The sequence below is a fragment of the Petaurus breviceps genome, unplaced genomic scaffold, assembly GCF_028583685.1.
Source record: "Petaurus breviceps papuanus isolate PSGF00001 unplaced genomic scaffold, PetGlider_PUasm1.0 689, whole genome shotgun sequence".
Classification (NCBI taxonomy): domain Eukaryota; kingdom Metazoa; phylum Chordata; class Mammalia; order Diprotodontia; family Petauridae; genus Petaurus; species Petaurus breviceps.
The window spans coordinates 2,874,166-2,893,096 of NW_027186458.1; the positions used below are offsets into that span (position 1 = coordinate 2,874,166).

Consider the following 18,931-nt stretch of genomic DNA (forward strand, 5'->3'; position numbering starts at 1 on the left):
GGAAAGATTTATATGTCTAAATACTTTATCAATAAAAGAGAGAAAGAACAGATCGATAAATTAGACATGCAGCTTAAAAAACTAGAAATCCAATCAATTAAGAAATCTCCCTTAAACACTAAAATAGAAATCTTGAAAAATCAAACATGAAATTAACAAAATTGAAAGTTTAAAAATGAGTTATTAAAAAAAACTATGAGCCATTTTGGAATAAACCAATAAAATAGATAAGCCATTAGCTAATTTGATTAAGAAAAAGAAAGAATGAAATCAAAATATCAATGTCAAAAATTAAAAAGGTGAATTTACTACCAGTGAAGAAGAAATAAAAGGAATTCATGTTATTTCATTCAACTGTATGCTAATAAAACTGACGATCCAAGTGAAATCTATTAATACTTGCAAAAATACAAATTGTGCATCTTAGAAAAAAATTGAATAAGGAATAAATGAAATTCCAAAGAAAAACCATCAGGATCATATGGACTTGCAATTTAATTCTATCAAATAAAAAACAATAAATGCCAATTCGACATAAACTAATGTTTTTAATGGGTAAAGAAAGGATACTACCTAATTTCTTCAATGAAACAAATATGATCTTGATACCAAAGCAAGGGAGAGTCAAAAACCAAAAAGATGACTAGAGAAAAGGGCCACCTTAACACTTGGCATCTGCCCCAGGCATTAAGTCACTCAGAAATTATGTTCTAGGGGCAGCTAGGTGACACAGTGAATAGAGCACTGACCCTGGAGTCAGGAGGACCTGAGTTCAAATCCAGCCTCAGACAATTAACACAAAAACTAGCCATGTGACCTTGGGCAAGTCACTTAATCCCAATTGCCCTACCTTCCCCCTCCAAAAAGAAAGAAAGAAAAAAAGAAAAGAAATCATGTTCTAGAGCTCTCTTTGCTTCTGATGTAATTGTAAGAACTTAGGAGACCTGGAAGAAATCTCAGAGGCTTCTGAGTCCAACCCACTCCCTTTACACATGAGGATCGAGAAGTTAAGTCATTTGAGCTCTCCCCAGGCTCAATACACACCTGTAAGTTTTTCTTAGAAAAAGAGTGTCAGAGATTTATGAGGACAGTTTAAATTACACTCTGACTGCACCATAACTTTTGCTGTCAATAGCTGGGGAAAACACAAGGTGAAGCCAAGTTCTCCAAAGTTATCCCAAAGGTCAAAGTATGGCACAATTGCCCTTTCGATTGTAGACCACCTAAGGGAATGAATAGTGCCTTCTTAGTCCAATGCTTAAACACTTCTGACTGAAACAGCACGGTGCTAGATTTTATGAGAACAGCACAGGACCTTTTCTTCAGTCATTTTTATATTGATCATAGGGATCAGTTTGTAGGGAATAGGAGCCTACTTTTCTAGAATACAGTAAAACCTCATGAACTCAAATTCTATCTTTCCGGAATTTATTACAACACAGTCACAGGATGCATTGAGCTTATCAAGGTACATCTAGAAAACATAAATCTGTCTATAAATATTTATACCTATCTATATTATAAATTTTTTAAGACTGTTCAGAGGAATGTTAAAGCATTTTTCGAACGTCTTTGAGCAGTGTGGCACAGTGGACAGAGAATCATCGTGTTTTCTGATTTAGAATAGAAGGCCTTCGGCCCACTTATGGAATAAATCAGAAGCAGCCTTAGTTTCTTCATTTGCAAAAGGTCAGAGTTGGGCAAGAAGACCCTTTCTACCTCTAAATAACCCCCATCCAAAAACACGAGAATTGTTTACATACGAAGAAAAAATGTGCTCATTATAAATAACTTACGTGTTCAAAAAGTTTATCCCTAAAGGACCTGACTGCAGAGTTTTTCAAATCTTGGGGCATATAAGACCCTGGATGAGAGGGAGGGAATAAAAATCAATGGCCAAATTATTGCCTATTTGAGAGTACAATTCCTGGATATTTTTTTTTCACACAACCATTCATTCATACATATTTTTTCATTGAAAACAAAGTTCAAATCCAAGTCAAAAAAAAAAAAAAAGAAAAAGAAACAAGCCTAAGACAATGAAGACAGTACAGCAAATATTTAATGAAGAATGTTCATGTTCTACATCTGAGTTGGTCCATGGTGAATCTCTGTGGCCATGACCATCAGCCACCCTGGGCTCCATGCCCCAGATGGGCTGTGTCATTACACAGCTTGCTGCTCTCAGATATAATGTGTCAATTGAAAGTTAATCAATCTTCAAATGAAAGTTAATCAATCTTAAATGGAAGTTTAAAAGTTTTTATAATATTGGTTATATTGCTTGACACCGTTCATATTGATGAATACAATATAATAAGCTAGTTTCCCCAAAAGAAACTTCAACTTTCCAAAAATTTAAGTAATTCAGAAATAGAATAGGGCAATCCCCATTAATGCTGCCCCTGTCATACACCTGTTCTGCAATTCCGTCTTACAGAATTATCTAGAGCAGCGGTACCCCACACATCCTGAGTGAGGCCCCAATCAGATTAAAATGAAATTGGGAGATATTTAACAAAATAAATAAAAATACAATAAAACAGATAGTGTTTCATGTTAAAACTAAGTCAAAAAGTAGCCCACAGGGATCTTATGTATTGTTTAGTGGCACCTGTTCCTATTCAAATTTGCCACCACTACCCTAAAGCACTGAATGGGAAACAATAATAGGGAATGGGAACAAGTATATATGTGCAAGTATGTGTGTGTGTGTGCACTCATGAGCATGTGTGTGTAAAACAGTGTGGTAAGCACTTTATAAATATTATCTCAAGCACATTTCAAATATCATTTGATTCTCTCAATAGTGCTGGAAGATGAGTGCTATTCTTATTTTAATTTTCAGTTGAGGAAACTGAGGCAGGCAACTGATCTATCCAGGCTTCAATTCTTTCTGGCTTAGAAATTGAATCTCTCTCCACTACTTTAAACATAAATTAAACTTAATTGTCTTCAGGTTTTACCAGATTTAATCCATATAGGAACCTCCATACTTCCTTTTACTAATATATATATATATATATATATATCATCATTTTATAATTCATACTAGCAGTGGTATGACTTGCCCAAGCCCACATGCCCAGGAAATGACAGAGGCAAGACTTGAACTCATCTCTCTGCCTTTGAGGAGAACTCTTTATCCTCTATGTCATTGTTTTCCTCTTGGAATTTTTATCATCTTTACTTTTTCTAAAGTGAAATAATAACCCTTTTTGGTGGGTAAATATACAATGCACTTAAAGAGAAAACTCACCAGAGCAGCTGAAACTGGTAGAAACAAAGAAAACAGAAAAGCCAAGTGCAGAAAGATAGAAACATAAAATAGCTTAAATACAGAAATGCAATCCATTGGATTCATCACTGGGATTCATAGTACCATTATCGATGGAAAGACTACGTGTTCCCTTTATCCTAGCTTTTTTAATTGCAGATACCATAAAACCTTATGAATTAAAACATCCTAAAAGTATATATTGGCAACACAAGATGATCTTTTCATGGAAAATTACATGATTTTGTAAAAGTATGGGACAAAACTCATTTTAGACATTACTTGTTTCAAATATTGAATGGCCATCCTCCTGATATATTTACAAACCATAAAAAAATGCTGAACTTGGATTGGCCCATTCATGGCTAGTAACAGGTATGAAACCTTGTGTGGTGCATACTCTAGGCATAACGGGCAATGTGCCTTTCAGAATTTAGTCAGTTTTCCTCATTTGGATAACTCAATTGCCTGGGGAAGAGATCTCACTCTCTTCTTCCCCCAGCCCCATTCCTATGAATAGCATCTTGCAGCAAAAGGACAGAATCCCAGGAGATGCCTTACCTACAACAGAGCAGACCCAGAGAGTTGAGCTATAGAAATGGAGGAGGGTGAGGGAGCCAGTTGAAGAACCTGCTCATCAGAGATGCTTTATCTAGGGGGATCAGCATAAAGAAAACACAGGAGAAAAAGCCAAAGATGTGAGTCAATTCGATCACTTGTATGCCCTACATGTATGTGTATGTCTCTACTAGGGTACTCTTGGGTGTGCTTACTCTCCTCACTGCCACTATTTTTATTTAAAGTAGAATGTGCCACAAGTTTAGAAGGGGAATGTTTATGACTATTGTTCTTTCTATGCCATTTCTATAAATGCCTTTGCTTAAAGTTAATTGTCAACTAGCTAATTATTAAGGGTTAACACACTGGTGGGGGCTCCATGAGGACCCTACAGTATAGGAACCTGGGGAGTTCTTATAATGTTAGAAGCAGGGATCTACTAAATAAATGCTTGCTAGCTTGACAGACTATTCTAAACCAGGTATAGTCATCTCCTCAGGGACCCAACTTACAAGTGCAATTAGGGGATAGCCCAGAAGGGACCCTATGCTTTGAATAAGCAAAAGCAAACAATGAAATCTGTGACATCAAAAGAATTGCTTGCATGATCTTAAAAGATTTCTCATAAAACCATTAGGCGTAAAAAAGTTGGCGAGAAAGGAAAAACATCGTTACTGACTGCAGCTATTGCCATGGTAGAAACTTGTCAATGATAACAGAGAGTAACATATTATGCAAAGCAATTCTGAATGGTTCCATGTGGAGATAATGTAATGGAAAGATGAACTGTCCTTATGTCTGAAGACCTTTGCAGCCAGCTAGGTGCTAAACTTAATTCTTCCTGTTTTTCATTGCAAGTGGATGAAACGCCATGTCAAACATGCTCCTTGGACAACATAGGCACAAGATGGAATTGAAACTAATGTTAAGTAAGAGTTGTTCTTTTGAAAAGCTATTGATGGCTGTGCCATATCCAGAAAAAATGTTCCATATAAATGACAGATTTTTCAATGAAAATAATACAATGTGAACCTTATGCTGACAGAACTGAGTTGATGTAAGGGCAAAATGTATGTCTACAAATACTAGTTAAAAGTTTGGCCCCTTGTGCAACTGGCCCATTGCAGCCTTCACAGACAATCATTGTGTAAAGGAAAATGAGTGGGGAACTATAAATGTCATTTCAAGCTCTTGCAAGAATAATAAATTTGGTATTTTTCAATCTAGCCCATTAAAGGGAAGGTTCTTTGCAAAATTGTGTGATGACATGGGGGCAGAGCATAATGGTTTTCTATATTATTGTGAAACACACTGGCTTTCTTGTGCCAAAGGACTTCAAAGGGTATTTATGCCAAAAGAGGAAATTGTCATTTTTCTTAGTAATAACAATAAAAAGTACATTCATTTTATAACAAAAATTCTTCTTGAAATTTGTATATTTGATAGATGGTCCTGGAAAGTTGTGTATTCTAAATATTATGAAAGAGTTATAACAATGGACAATAAATTTATAATATAATGGTATTTCATATGCTTCCCAATTTTAAAAATTCCTGTCACACAAATGAAATAGAAGAAACTAAAGACCTTCTTATTAATAAATCATATGATTATATGTTTAAGATTTGTTTGTGTGTTTTAAATTGCAATAAACTTTGTTTTATTCTAATAAAATACAAGTAACTTGGTAAATAGTGAATAGAGAACTGACTTTCAAGTCATAGAGTCCTGGGTTCAAATCTTGTGGCTGACACATATTGGCCACGTGATTCTAGGTAAGCCACAGACATTCAGTGCTCTGGGAAACTCTATGAACAGAGACTCTTAACCTGGAGTTCATAAACTTGCATGTGTGTATACATACATGTACTATGTGCATATGCAGATATATACACACATGTATACACTAAAAGCGTCACATAGATATGGATACACATATTATATAGAGAAATACAGGTAACTGTTTCTATATAACTGGTTTCCTGTGTAATCCAATGTATTTTATTTTATGCATTTAAATGCATTTATTTATGCATTCAGGTAAAAGGTCCATAGGCTTCACCAGATGGCCAAAGGTGTCCATGTCACAGAAACATTTAAGAACACCTGCTCTGGCACAATCAGCTGCCAATAATGTACTGAACTATATTAGTAAAGGGAGCTGCCTCGTCCAGTCTGTGCCCTTGGCCAACAAAATCATACGTTTAGTCTTTATCCCTTTTCTAAGATACAAGCTGGCAACAATTGTTTAATAAATAGAGGTTTTATTGTGTGTGTGTGTGTGTGTGTGTGTGTGAGAGAGAGAGAGAGAGAGAGAGAGAGAGAGAGAGAGAGAGACAGAGAGAGAGAGAGACAGAGAGAGAGAGAGAGAGGGAGAGACAGAGACAGAGACAGAGACAGAGAGACAGAGAGAGAAGAGGAAGAAGAGGAGGAAGAGGAGGAGGAGGAGGAAGAAGAGTCACTAAATAATGTTTGCAAAGCAGAAAGTAGGTACATTAATTGCTGTGTGTGTTTGAAAGTAATGAAATTGATTTTTTAATAAGACTTTTATCTAAGGATATTTTATCTAAGGCTCTTCTCTTTGCTAAAGGCAACCCTTTGGCACTCCCTTACCAAAAAAAAAAAAAAAAACCCTCAGCTCCCCCTTCTCTCCACTCCCCTTGACCCCACAGTGGCTCCCTATTGATTTTTGAATGAATTAGTTTCCTCAGTATGTACTTTAGCATTCTCCTCAACATGCTCCAATGTACTTTTCCATCATTATTCTATATTTCTCCCCTCATTTCACTGTACTGTTCTAGCCAAACTAGTTGTCATTCTATTGCCTCTCTCTTTTTGCCCTGGTCCCCCATGCACTCTCTCCTCATCTCCACCTCTCAGAATCTTAATCTTGCTTCAAGACTCAGTACAGATACCATATCCTTATGGAAACCTCCCCATTTCTCCAGTCAGTGTTCTCTCCTTTTGAGTGACTTTGTATTACTGATCATTGGTATTCCAGTTGCATATTCCTCTGGCAAGAAGACTTAAACTCCTTGAGGACAAGGAACTGGCGACTTTTGTCTAACACCTCCTCTAATACTTGTCACTTGGTAAGGAATAAAATTTTATTTAATTCAATTGATCCAATTCAAACCAGCCTTCTCCCAGTTAATCTGAAATATTAATTCTAGGATCTCATGTCTTACAATACATGCAGCCCTGCATATTGCAGCCATGTAGTTTGGCTATGGAGAGCTGGCTAGGTGGCTCGATAGATCAAATCCTGGGCTTAGAGTCAGGGAGACATGAGTTCAAATTCAGCCACCAACACTTACTAGTTATGTGACCCCAGGCTAGTCACTTAACCTCTGTTGGCCACAATCCACTGCAGAAGGAAATGGCAAACCACTACAGTATCCTTGCCAAGAACACAGCTTTAGTGTGCTATAGTCCATGGGATCATAAAGAATTGGACATGACTGAACAAGTCTGACTATGGAGAAGGAGCTTTAGTCCCCTCTGATCTACTACATTTAGGAAATAGAAGTAATAAAGCATCCAGAAGAAAGCCATGAGGATGGTGAGGGGCTTTGAATCCATACTATGTGAGAACTGGTGGAAGAAGATTGCAGACAAAGCAAAGATGGCAGGGTAGAAGGAATTGGTACAGTTCGAGCCCTCCCCAAACTCCTCCAAATAGACCTAGAAAACACAGCAGACTGAGTTTTGGTGAGGAAATCCAAGACAAAGTCACAGAGAGTTGTTTTTCTGATCCAAGTCAATACAGGGAGATAAACAGAGAAGTCTATGGCTGCTAGGGATGGGGTCTTGCCAGAAGCAACATGTGGCGACCATTCCAGCACAGGAAGAGGCTGTTTAATGGAACAATTAGAAATACTAGGCTGTTACAATGGAATCCCTACACCCTGTTGAGGTGCCCCTTAAAAGGAACAGGTGCCAATTGTCATCTTTGTTGTCCACTGCCCAATTCTGGGTCACAGATCCAGGGCAGTAAGATCCAAGAAATGACATTCCCGGGTAGGCAAGCCCTGAGTCATATACCAAGAAAGGAGGAAGTTCAGAAACAAGCAGTAGTGGTGTGACACTAAAGCCTATGGAGGGATAACCAGGGCAAGAGTATCAGACATAAAAAGTCTGCAGCTCTATCTCTCTGAAAAAAATGGAGCTCCAAGCTCTGAGTCCAGCAGTAGGCTACCCTTGCTATGACCCAAACTCAGATGAGGAACTGGCAGAACTTAAGTCTAGGCAGGGCAGTGATCACTCTTCATCCTGGACAGAAGCACTTCAAGTGCACTGAAAGCTTGCAGATCCCCAGCCTGAGCTGTCTCTGACATTCTGGGATAACACAACATTCAACACTTTAAGAAAGCAGGAACAAGACCACTCCAGAACGCCTTTCAGAAATGCACTAATCCTGGTCATAACATTAAATCCAAGGTCAAGGGGTAAACCTGAAGAATGAACAACAACAACAACAAAACCAACAAAAGAATCCCATAAAAGGGGATGTTCAAGATCGAAAACCTAGAGGAGAAAGATTCCAAAACATTAACAAGCAAAGCCTCAAAGTAAAGCACGCCATGGGCAAAACTTCAGCTAGCATGTATGAAAGAGATGAAACAAGAGTTTGAAAATGTTTCTGTTGATTAAATGAGAGTTCTAGAAGAAAAAAATGGAAAAGAAACTAGAGCTGCTAAAGAAAGAATTGGAAACAAAATGAACAGTTTAATGCAAGAGGTACAAAGCCTTGTCCAAGAAACAAACTCATAAAGTTAGAATGGAAGAAACTGAAGCGAATCACTCCATGAGACAAAAAGAAATCTTTTGACTAATCTGAACCCAGTCACCAAAACGATAGCCTCAATGGCATATTTTTTTTTTTAATTTTAATTCCCTCTTGGAATCGGAAGAGCTAAGTGGCAATTGAAAAAAAAAAACACCAGTCACATTCTGAAAGAAATTCCCAATTGAAACTTCCAGAAACATCATAGCCAAAATACAGAGTTTTCAGGTCCAAGAAAATATACTGCAAGCAGCCAGAAATAAATAATTCCAAGTGCCAAGGGGCCACAGCCAAGATCACACATAATTTAGCAGCCACTACAACCAAGGAACAAAGACCTTAGAATATCATATTCCAGAAGGCAAAGGAGATATATAGATATATATAGGCTTACAGCCAAGAATAACTTGGAAAAACTGAAAATAATACTAAAGGAGGAAAAAAGATTTTTAATGAAATAGAGAACGTCTATGCATTCGTGATTAAAAGAGCAGAGTTGTGTAAAAACTTTGTAGTTCCAACACAGGAATTAAGAGTAGCATAAAGAGGCAAACACAAAGGAACAATGCAAAGGGCTAAACAAGGCTAAACTGCTCAAAATAGAAGATGGGAAGATGACATATGTCACCCCTCTGCATGTTATCATCATCAAAGGTCAAAGAGAGAGACTAAGGTCTGGGAGCAGTTCTATTACCTCTTGATGATCTTAAGAGAACAATGGGAAAAGGAGAAGAGGAATATAGCAGAGGGGAAGGGAAAGGAAGATTAGAGAAAATCACTTCTTACAGTCAGGGTATCATGTAGACATCTATACAAGCAAAAAGGAAGGGATGGTGAGGGAAGCAGCTGACACTCAAAGGTTAGTCTCTTTTGAACTGGTCAGAGGAAGGAAGAATGCATACACACACAAACACACACACAGAAGGATACAAAAATGTGTGTCATTCAATAGGGAAATGGGAGAAGGGAGAAGGAATTATAAGTGAGGCATATTAAGGGAAAGATTAGTCAGGAACAAAATAAATCTAAGGATGTACAAAAATATTTACAACTCTCTTTAAGATGGCAAAAAAAATGGGAATCTGAAGGGGAGCTGAAATGAGGCTGAATAAGTCATCATATATAAATGTGATATAATACTTTGTATTGTTTTTAAATATGATGGACTGGATGGTTTCAGAGAAACATAGGAAGACTTGTATGGAATGATGCATAGTGAAGTGAGCAGGAACCTAGTGAACAAGTCATATAGTGATAGCAATAAGGCAAAACAAGCAACTTTGAAAGAATTAGGAATGCCAAGCAGTATAATCACCAAACATTATTCCAGAGGACTAAGGATGAAACATGCTGCCCTCCTACAATTCAAGAGGTAAAGGATTCAGAATACAGAAAGCAACATACATTTTTTGGACATGGCCAATGTGGAAATTCGTTTTGCTTAACAATACATGTTTGTAACTTTTCTTTCATAATTAATTGTTAGGGGAAGAGGGAAAAGGCTGGGGTGGGAGGGATAGAAGGTAGACTCTTCTTGATTTAAAAATAATAAAATACAATTTTTACAAAGAAAAGAAAACAAGACTGAAAGTAGTATGTTAGCTACAGTCAGGTCACTTGGTAGTACTATTAGGTCAAAGAAATATTAGTGTTCTCCTTGGGGTTAGATGGCAGTTATGCTTTGAGAAAGCTGAGCATTGCAGAATTGATGCTTTTGAATTGCAGTGCTAGAGAAGATTTTTTGAGAGTTCCTTGGACAGCAAGGAGGTCAAATCAGTCAACACTTAAAGAAATTAATCCAGGCTTTTCACTGGAAGGTCAAAAACTGAAGTTGATGCTTAAATCTTTGACCACATAATGAAAAGACATGACTTTATTGGAAAACACCCTGACATAGAAAAGGGTGAAGACAAAAGGAAAAGGGGGTAGCAGAGGAGGGAATGAATAGATAGTGTCATGGAAACAATGAACATGAGCTTGGACGTATTTCAAGAAATAGTAGAGGACAGAAGGGCCTGGAGGGCTATGGTCTGTGAGATCATGAAGAGTCGGCCTTGACTGAACAATGGAATGACAACATCTGAAACAGAATGAATGAGTGGAAATTGCAAAGTATTAAATTTAAGTTTGATATCGGGAGAATAAACTTGCCTAATAATGAGAGCTGTCCAAAAGTAGAATGAATTCCTTTGCACAGTAGAACTAGCGTTCTTCAAGCAAAGGCCGTATGACAATGTGTGCATGTTATAGTAAGGATTCTTCTTGGGACAAGATGGCCACTGTCAACTCTAAAATTTTGTGATTTACATATTATATACCAGCTTTTTTCACCAGTTCAAAAATACTCCATTTTCTTTCTTCACTCATTAATTTGTCACTGTTTGGTCTTATTTACATTTTCACAAACAATGGTCTTGAAACTCTATTTGGTCCAAAGTATTGATTATATGATCAGATGGAAGATTCAAGATGGCAAACAGTGAAGTATAGCCTTCTTGTGAGATGGGTTGGAGCTATAATTTCTTCAGCAGAGGGAACTCCCAAGCAAGGAATCTCTCTTTATTGATGAAGTTGGCACCTTCTCCACAATGAGTAGTATTAGAGAGTTGAGCATTTCGAGGCTGAGTGACTTTCCCAAGGTCATGCAGCCAGTATGTGTCAGAGGCTAGATGTGAATTCAGGTCTCTGGTTCTGAGACTAGCTCTCTGTTACTTCATGCTGCCTCTATAATATAATAATCTCCTTATTAAGAAGAAAAATATTATTCTCTCTTGCCCTCTTCCCCTCTTACCTTTCTCTTTTTCTATCACTGCTGTCTTCCTTTTCTCTCCCTCCCCTTTCATTTCTCTTTCTCTTCCTTTCCATTACAAAAGACAAAAGAAGTGGTCTCAGAATACAGACTCTGTAAGACCAAAAATACAAGAAACTTTCCGATGAGATTCCAAGAGAAATGCAGAAAAAGATCAAACTGTAAACTGTGGTGGAAATGGTTTGGACAAAGAGAGTTAGTCTTCTGGTCAAACCAGCAGTCAAGAAGTAACACAGTACTTCCTTGAGCAAGTCACTTAACCATTTTGTGCCTCAGTTTCCTCCTCTGTAAAATGAGGGACTGGATTTTCACTTCTAAGCTCCTCTTACCTCTAAATCAGAGGTTCTTAACCAGGGAGCCATAAATTTAGTTATATTTTTATAACTGTATTTTAATATAATTGGTTCCCTTTGTAATCTGCATATTTATTTTATGCCTTTAAAAACATAGCTCTGAGCTGGGATCCAAAGGCTTCACTAGATGGCCAAAGGGGCCCATGACACAAAGATAGTGAAGAAGCCTTTCCCCACCTCTATGATCTTAGAATACTAATTTCTTTACAGTATGTGAATGATGTCACACTAATCCCATAATCTGCCTTCACTGTTCAGTTCTTGCCATTTCTGTGACTTGTGTGTGTAACTAAGAAAACCAGCTTGCCAGAGCCTCCAAATTCTGCTTCTCAGTCATCAATGAAGCAAAGACACATCTAGTATTGTCCATGCCATGGCCTCTGTTCAGTGCTGGGAGAGCTCTTCATAAAAGCTATTCCACAAACTTCATTTAAAAAGTTCCTCCACTGACCCAGTCAAGGTGAGGTTAGCTCTGAGCATTGGCATGTTTTCTTAAGGAGTGTGTGATTTCCCCCCTGGCAGAGTTTTATTTTACATCTCCCTCTATGACAGGTTTTATTTCTGCTAATACTGAAAACAGATCCTACCTACCCTCTTGAAATGGAACAAGAGGAAATGATTGTTGTTACTTTGAGCCCTGGGAGAATCATTCCTGATGTGGGTGTGGCTTAGCCCTTCACCCCTCTGAGGTCCATGAACTAAATGTCCATCATACAGTACAGAGAAGGTGGGAATGTGTGAGCCACAGGGACGAAAGTAAAATCAACATCTCTTTGTATTGCTGGACCTAATTCTTACCTCCATAACATTCTGGCCACTAGGTCAGCAGTATGATAGGGATATTTGAAGTCCAAGAAGGGGACAATTTGTACATATGCCTTTTATGATACCCAACCAAGGGCAAGGTGGGAGTTCATATGCTCACAGGACCATAGAGTTAGAACTTGAAGAGACCCAACCCAGCCCTCTAGCTACATAGATGAGTCAACTGACAACCAGAACCAAGTCAAATTAAGAAGGATTTAAGCACCTACTTTGTGCCAAGCACTGTGCTAAACTCTAGAGATGCAAAGAAAGGCAAAAGCCATCCCTACCCTCAGGGTGTTCATAGTCTAATGGGGAAGACAAACAACTACGTGCAAGCATGATGTATACAAGACACATTGGAGGTCACCTCAAAAGGAAGGCACTAGTAGGAAGGAGACGGGGAAGGGCTTCTTACAGAGGGTGGGAAGGTAAATGAGAATTGAAGGAAGCCAAAGGTGATGTAAGTAACTTGCCTGGGATCACACAGGTAGCAAATCCAAGGATGTAAACCCAGGTCCTCTGACTCTGCTGGGTTTCTATTCTGCCATCCATAACCATATCAGTCTTCCCATCTTTTTTTTGAGCCATCTTTGTTCATTAATTTGGAGCAGCTAAGGGGTATAACAGTTGATAGTACCTGGTCTGTTGTCAGGAAGATGTGAGTTCAAATCCAGCCTCAGATACTTTAATAGCTGTGTGACCCTGAGCAAGTCCCTTCACTCCATTTGCCTCAGTTCTTTATCTGCAAAATGGGCTGGAGAAGGAAATAGCAAATCACTCCACTATCTTTGCCAAGAAAACCCCAAATGGGGTCACAAAGAGTTGGACATGATTGAAAAATAACTCAACAAGTTCATGAATTTAGGAAGCATCTTGTTCCTATGCAGGCAGCTCAGGCAGCAGAAGTCATATTAGCATCCAATCATATGACAAAGGGTCTACAACTACATGAGAGAAGGTTGCTTTTAAGGAACATAAAAATAAAGTAAAAAAAATTAATGCCTAAGTAGTTTGGGGGAACCAATATAATTGTTTGTGCCCATCTATGTATAAATGTTATATGGGCATTTGTATATACATGTATAGGCAGCTAGGTGACTTAATGAATAAAGCATCAGAACTGGAGTCAGGAAGAGATGAATTCAAATCCAGCTTCAGACACTCACTAGCTGTGTGACCCTAGGCAAGTCACCTAACCCTGTCTGCCTCAGTTATCTTATCTATAAAATGAGCTGGAGAAGGAAATGGTAAACCACTCCATTATCTTTGCCAAGAAAGTCCCAAATGGAGTCACAATGAGTCATGACTGAAACGACTAAACAACCATATACATGTATATATCAGTAGGATTAAAGTATTTTACATGAGACAAATATGTAATATGAACATTCTCAAGAGCTACATCACAAATATTAATGAATTGGTTAGTATAACATGCTTGATATTAAAGGTCTAAAAGTCATCAACTTTGCCTTCTAAACTACCAAAAAATGGGCTGCCAGTTTAAAACGATCTGATTTTTAAAAGATCATTTCCTATCATATTTTCCAATTAATTGATTGGAATTTCAGTGAAAGATAATGTGGGATTTAAAGTAGAAAAGGACCAGTTTGGCGATCAGAAGATGTTATTTTGATGGCAGGATCACCTGGGTTCAGATCCCTCCTCAGACAGGATAGCTTAACTTTCTGAACAAGAGTTGGCTCACCTCACCTCACCAGTTATTATGACTTTTAAATTAGATTATATATATATATGTATATATGTATGTGTATATATATATATATATATATATATATATATATATATATAAAGAGCTCCAAAAGCTTGAAAGTTTTGCCTTAAAATCAAGTCGGAATCCAGCTCTGTGGCCTTGGGAAGGGCACACCCTTCAACTCTTTGGGTGTGGGTTTCCTTATTTGCAAAATGGCAGTGATGCTCATTGCACTCCTTACCTCAGAGGGTGCTGGTGGAGAAATTGCTTCCAAAGCTACAAAAATGGAAATAAACAAGGCCTGATAGAGAGAGGGGTGGCATCCACAGTCAAAAAGTACTGGGTTCTAGTCCTCCCTCTAACACATGCTTCCTATATGACCAAATAATGAGCAAGCCAAATTCTCAGCACCACATGCTATCAAATGGAACAGTGGGAGAAAATTCCATGCCAGGAGTTCCTTGCACTGGTGAAATCACACATGGGGAGCAAAAGAGATTTTTAACACACACCATCACTGTGAATCCATTCATTAAATGTTATGTGCCAAGCATCAGGCCCTTCACATGAAGATAAACATGGGGCAGTCGTTCCCCTCTCCTTTGCTAGAGAAGCAAAGACAAATGGGGTATAATCTATCCTGAGGGGATACATGGAGAAAGTTCCAGGGGATGGACCACAGACCAGGACAATCGTGCCTACACAGCTCAGAAGAGAAAAAAGAAGAAAGAAGGACCACTGGGTCACATGACCCACATCCCAGGGATCAATAAAGGATTGTTGCATCACCTGTTGACAACAGCTGGCTGACCTCTTTGAAGGCAAACTTTGGTGTATATTTCAAAGGTACTAGAATGATGTGGAGGGGCATGGGGCACTGAGGAGGATTCGATAATATGACTACATGAGAAAGAGCTGAAATCCGATTCATTTGCAAAGCTCTAGACTGTTTGTGTGTGTATGTGTTTATAAACACGTATACATATATGTGCATAACCTGGCTGCTCTGGCCCCATCCCTCTGAGGATCAGGTCAGTCACACTTTATCACACTTTATTGAGCAAGTCACAACTTTTCTGTGTCTCAGTTTCCTCATCATGAGGATAATTACAGCACCTACCTTTCAAGGCTGTTACGTGGATCAAATGAAATAATGTTTGTAAATATTTAGCACAGTGCCTAGAATACAATAAGCACTTAATAAATACCCTATTCTAGTTCCTGGGGCGGCCAGGTAGCACAGCAAGTAAGAGCACCGGCTCCAGTGTTGAGAAGACCTGGAGATTGAATCCCGGGCTCAGACACTCAGCACCACACCCAGAAATAATAACTGGCCATGTAACCTTGAGCAAGTTACTTAACCCCGATTGCTTTAAAAAAAATAATAATAATAAATAAATACCCTATTCCTTCCTACTCACCTCACATTCATTTATAAGATGTACACACATGTGTGTCTGAATACATACATATGGACACAAACATATATACATTATAAATGCACAATATTCTTTATTTAAAGTATCCAGACCCAAGATTTCATTGGGAGATACGCCAGTCCACCAATCAGAGAGGATCCTCTGACTAACCTCATTATACTCTTTTGTTGATTTTACGTTTCCTCTCCCTAGTACATCCACACAGGCACGTATGTCCTATTCCCCAGTTCTGGAAAGTTCTCTGAGGACCTAGAAATTCTTCGACACTCCCAAAATCAACAGATTTTTTTTTCTGAGAGCCTAGACCTATTATACTGCTTATAATCACTCCCAAATAAAAAGTTACTCAAATCTAGCAAAGAAATAAAAAAGCATTTTACAGAGATCTTATAGATTACTCCCTCCTTGGTCCTTATAAAAGCCTATCTCATCCCAAAACAATTACAAAAGAATAAAATTTTAATTAAAATAGAATAAATAACAAAAATGAAAACATAAATAAAAGGGGGGGTAATGAGAGTCATCTTGAAGGAAAGCCCAAATGGGCTCTCAGAGAGGATTGCAGAGGTAGAGGCAGCTAGAGGTCCTGTTTTCGCCCTCACGGATATATCTAGCTCTCTTGGATGAAAAATTTCTCACATGGGTCTCTTATTCAATGGATCCCTGTCATAATATGGAAGTTAGTAGAAGATCCAAACAGAAATCTCCCCAGGGGTTAATACATGGAATTTCTCCATTGGATATTTGCAAAACTATATGTCAAAATCTAATTAGAAAAAAAAATCTACCTAGAGATCTGAATTCACCTGATGATAGGAGAAGCAGGCTAGCTCAAATTCAAAGAAACTCAAATATGCGTGAGATTATTTAAAAAGCAATCAAGCCCTTGGAGTTTATTAGAATTAAGCTCTCAAATTCCGTAAAAGATGTCACCCATGAGTGAGGGTGCACCCCCTTCCTCAGGAGCTCTAGTTCTGGACTCTGGGTCAACCAAAAACACAAGTCCTTCAGTATGGACACAGAGCCTCCACATCCACAGAGCCGACACGCATGCCAAGTTCCATGGGAAGCATGACGTTCCAGTAAATTGAGGAGCTCCTGTTATATGATGTTCATCCTTTGGTTTCAAGGAGGACCAAGGACATCACCAAGGGATGCCTTTAGACCTGCATGTGAATTGGATTTCACTGAGGCAGAGCTGCACAGTCGCCAGCCTCACTTTTCCTTCCTGAGTCATCAAAATCCAGTAATAGCACAAAAGTCAGAATGACCATTAATGACCTGGGTTGCAATGCACCTTGGCATCATTGATGCCTGACCAAGTTCTAAGTACTCGTAGCACCTGCTTCAGTCACTTTCATGACCATTGGAACACATTGTTCTCATCCACCCATTTAGCTGGGGTTTAGTCTTCACATGCTTGGGGTAGTCATTCCCCTAACTCATTGACCATTTGGAGGTCTGTTAGGTACCCTCAAGTCTGTCTCCTGAGACAGGTTTTATCAGGTTGGAGCCACTGTTCATGCTATAGCTTCTTGGAGTGCCAGGTGAGAATTGGGTGAAAGGTGGTCACTAATAGATGAACAACCCTGAAAGGGGCCTGGCAAGCCCTCACCCCAGAACTGTTAATTCTCCACAAATGCCCCATATACCTTGTTACATGTAACCCCAACTTCAATGGACCCTCCCATAGAGATCTGGAATACTATTACTCTAACCTCAAGAGAGAAATAAGAGAACCTTGGAATGTGACAGTCAACTGTGATCTAAGGAAAGAGTGAGAGAGGTATCTTGAAAGGGTGATGATAAAGATGGTGATGATGATGATGAAGGTGATGAAGATGATGATAGCATTAGTGTAGCTCTTTAAGGATTGGGAAAAGCTTTGTAAACGCTGTGAAGTAAATGTTACTATCTTCACTTGATAAATGAGGAAACTCAGGCAGACAAAAGTTAAGTGACTTGCCCTAGGTCACACAGACAGAAAGTATCTGATGTAGGATTTGAAAACAGGTCTTCCTGTCCTTCTAGGTCCAGTAATCCATATGCTGTAGAAACTGTTATTCCTGAGATGACTGACCTTTGACTGGATCCAGACAAGATTCCAGGAGAGACTTGGCCAAGTAAATGTCCCCTTTGACTCCAGCTGAACAACTTTAAGCCTTCAAACTACTAATGTGGCTGATCAGTGCCAAAGAAAGATTCCCAAGAAGCAGATTTACAGGAGTAGTCACCTAATTGATGGGATTTCAAGGCAAACAATTTAAAGCTGACAGGTACAACAGAGGTCATTGAGTGTCCCCCCCCCCCCTGCCTTATTCTTTGGAGGAGGAAAGTAAACCTCAGGGATGGGATTGTCTTGCTCAAAGCCATTTGACAGAGAAGGGATACAAACTCAGCTACTCAAAAGAGAAAAGAAAACACCACAACATTCTGGTCTAATTCCTGTACTACAAAACTAGAAAGGGAAGAATGTTATTTCTTCTTCCAAACCCATAGTGGCATAATGGATCGATAGAGGGTTGTACAAGGATTTAGGGAGATGCTGAGAGAGACACTCTGTCTGTCTTCCATTCCCTCCTTTCCAGTGACATGGGAGAGCTATGTGACCATGGACTTGTCCCTTTGCTTGTCTGAGCCTGTTTCCTCATGTTTCTCCTCACACACAGTTGTTGTGAGGCTGAAAGGAGATACTGTATGCAAGGGCCCATGTACATGTCAGTCATCATTATTACAAGATGTCTCTCATTTATTTCAGCCCTCGGGATCCAGGGCTCCCATCACTTCCTCTGTTGTTTGTTTTATGATAAAGACCTAGTTGCCCCCTCCTCCAAGAGTCAGCCCAAAGGCCAGGAAAAACATGGGCAATGTTTAGACTGTAAAATGGATTCCCAAACCAAGTATACCATCAGCTCAATGACGGCAGTGGCACTTTTCAAGAATCAGCTGAAAACAGAGCAAATCCCTTAGCCCAAGGAAAATAACAGAAAACTTCATGGATATGGAAAAGCCAAAGTCCAAATAAGGCTGGATGCCATATGTCTCACTTCAGGCAGGACTTGGGCTGCATTCTGGGCAGGTTCTGGAGGGGTTCAAGGTCAGGTCAAGTTGGCTGCTCTAGGAAACCCGTCCATCCGTCAGTCCTTCCTTCCTTCCTTCCTTCCTTCCTTCCTTCCTTCCTTCCTTCC

General features: G+C 38.9%; 1 long non-coding RNA gene across 1 annotated transcript in view; it reads left to right on the plus strand.

The window, feature by feature from the left end:
* LOC138174503 (uncharacterized) overlaps positions 1-18,931 on the plus strand; it is a 50,050-nt gene that overhangs the window by 28,694 nt on the left and 2,425 nt on the right. The window contains exon 2 of the long non-coding RNA XR_011171755.1: positions 17,775-18,019. This is a non-coding gene — a long non-coding RNA (uncharacterized lncRNA). The remainder of the gene's footprint in view (positions 1-17,774; positions 18,020-18,931) is intronic.